The following is a 2,505-nucleotide window of genomic DNA, read 5'->3' as shown; positions in this document are numbered from 1 at the left end:
CACGCATGCCAGACCAGAGAAGTCCATGCCAGCTGCACATGTTCACACTTGCCACCGTCACACACACACACTCTGAAGTGTGCACGCTTGTGTTTATTATTGGCTGGAGCATCGAAACTTCCATCGAAGACTCATACAGATGAGCTCTTCACTCAAATGTGCAACGCTAACATGAACATACTGATCTGAACAAACTGATCCGAGGCACTTCTGCACATTTCAAGAGTTTGTAGATGCTTTGGGGGTTTAATACACACCTGTTCATGTACTTATGTCTCAGATCTGATAGAATTTGGTTAATTTAATGAATGTACTAGATCAGTAAGCTCATTGACAGTATCTTTGGCATCCTGGGAGTAATTTTGACTCGACTCTTGAATCAAAGTTTATTAAACAAGACATTCCAGAAGGTTTAAAGCTACTTATTTTACTTAATCCATATGTGTGTGTCATTTGAGCTAAAACTGGTCTCAGTCGTCTTTTTAGCTGTGTGACTACAGTTTTGAACTTCTAAATAAGAGTTACCAAGCAAAATTCCTGTGGGGGATTTTTCTGCATGTGCTTTTCTGGTATCTTTTGTGTATTATGTAATAGTTTTACCAACTTAACTTGGTCATAAATGTATAAAAAATACATTCCATCATCCAGCGGCAGTTGATATATATATATATATATTTGAACAAATATTAAGTCACCTCTGGATAAGGCAATAAATAACTCGCAGCTATTTCAAAACTATTTAGAAATTACATTTTAGTTTAGAAATGAAATATTTTATATTTTTAAATCCTTATTTTGATTTAAAAACTATTTCTAAATCTTCAATTAAATATTTAAGTTCACTATCAAAATGATTTCATAAATACAATTTTAGGAGGTTCTTTAAAGATAAATAAGGCTGTATTTTTGGACTTTGAATAACTTCTATTTTTGAAATAAATAAGATAAAATCTAAATAAAAATGTAATCTTTTCACAAAATAAAAATAAAATTCCTTCATCAAGCTTTTTCCATCTGCTTATCATACATTTTAGACTTTGCTTTTTCTATTTTTTTTCATATTTTTTTACAAATTGAGCGTCAAGTTGGAATGTTTATCTGTGGTAAACAGCATGTTGCAGAGGCTATCAATAGAGTTTAATTGTATTGATTCCAGAACATTCCTCTTATATGTGAGGAGATTCTTATGTAACAAAAAGTTTTTTTTCCTTTTTTTGGCTTTCTTGCTGACTTTTGACTTCTTTCATTCTGTTAACAACAGTTCTAGAAGAGATCAACACAAGCATGCACACACACACACACACACACACTGTACAGTTCATATGGAAGTGATTTTGGGCAATAGGTCAAAGGTCATCTGCATTCAAACAGAGGATATCACCTCCAGACATATCACACACTCTGATGGAGTAGTAGTGAGAGAATGTCTGTGGCTTTCTGACCTCTCCAGACTCTGTTCTGGCCTATTAGTAAACAGGAAATAATTAGCACCATGAACAATAAGACAATATGGACAGACTCGAGCAGCTTGCTTTACTTTGGCCTGTCTACATTGTGGCGCCTTTGAATGTGTGTTTGTGAGATAGAGACAGACAGACAGCGAGACTCCTCCTCCTCATTAGAGTACTTTCTGTGTGATCAGGAAGTGAGTTTAAGTCAGCATTAATCTGTCACTGTGGCCAGACCATCCTTGTCACGGCAACTGTTTCCTTAGATAAACCCTGCATCGGCGATCACCGTGGTGACAGGTGCTGATTGGGCATGAGTGGGAGGAAGCCCCTCAGACAGGAAGAGCGGACAGTTCTGTGAGGGAAGGAACAGAGAGGTCAGGAGAGTTTTGAGGCTGTTTTTTGTCTCATCGTCTGATGAATGCTCTTGTAGGCACTGAAGTGTGTTGTGCCCTTTACAGCTCAGAAAGTTTTTTTATTCAAATATTATGGAGTCAGTATGATTTCAATTCAATTCAAATTTATTTGTATAGTGCTTTTCCCAATACACAACATTTCAAAGCAGCTTTACAGAAAATGCACGTGTCTACATTACAATTTAGAGTGATCTGTTATCAGAAGTGAATGTGTCCAAGTAATGTTCATTTCACAAATGAACAGTTCAAGATAATAGAATCATACAGTTAGCTAACATGAATTAATTTTAGGCAGAAGCTCATTAAAGCGATTATTACAAATGTGATCATAACGATTACAATATAGAGAACATTTGGCAGATTGTGCCAAATGTCACTGAAAGAAGACTCATGCTCACCAAGGCTGTATTTATTTGCTACAATATAGTAATATTATGAAATATTATTACACTTTAAAATAACTGTTTTAATAAATACATATATTTGTGACGAGAGGGGCGGGGCCGAGAGCCGTGGGAACAGAGCGAGGCTGGTGGAGTAATTGATAATGAGCGACACCTGCACCACTCACCGGTCTCGAGTCCCACGAAGGAGCTCCGGAAGGATAAAAGGAGGAGTGATGACAGTGTTGGACGAGAGAG

The 2,505-nt window shown here is 36.6% G+C and overlaps 1 long non-coding RNA gene across 1 annotated transcript in view; it reads right to left on the bottom strand.

The window, feature by feature from the left end:
- Positions 1 to 1,422: 1,422 nt before the first annotated feature.
- The window catches only part of LOC107730831 (uncharacterized), a 3,397-nt gene continuing 2,314 nt past the window's right edge, over positions 1,423 to 2,505 (bottom strand). Inside the window, exon 3 of the long non-coding RNA XR_001638719.1 lies at positions 1,423 to 1,803. This is a non-coding gene — a long non-coding RNA (uncharacterized LOC107730831). The remainder of the gene's footprint in view (positions 1,804 to 2,505) is intronic.

This window comes from Sinocyclocheilus rhinocerous, unplaced genomic scaffold (assembly GCF_001515625.1).
Source record: "Sinocyclocheilus rhinocerous isolate Xijiao unplaced genomic scaffold, SAMN03320098_v1.1 scaffold938, whole genome shotgun sequence".
NCBI classification, from domain to species: domain Eukaryota; kingdom Metazoa; phylum Chordata; class Actinopteri; order Cypriniformes; family Cyprinidae; genus Sinocyclocheilus; species Sinocyclocheilus rhinocerous.
The sequence above is the reverse complement of the archived record's forward strand: the minus strand, read 5'-3'. Positions and strand labels throughout refer to the sequence as shown.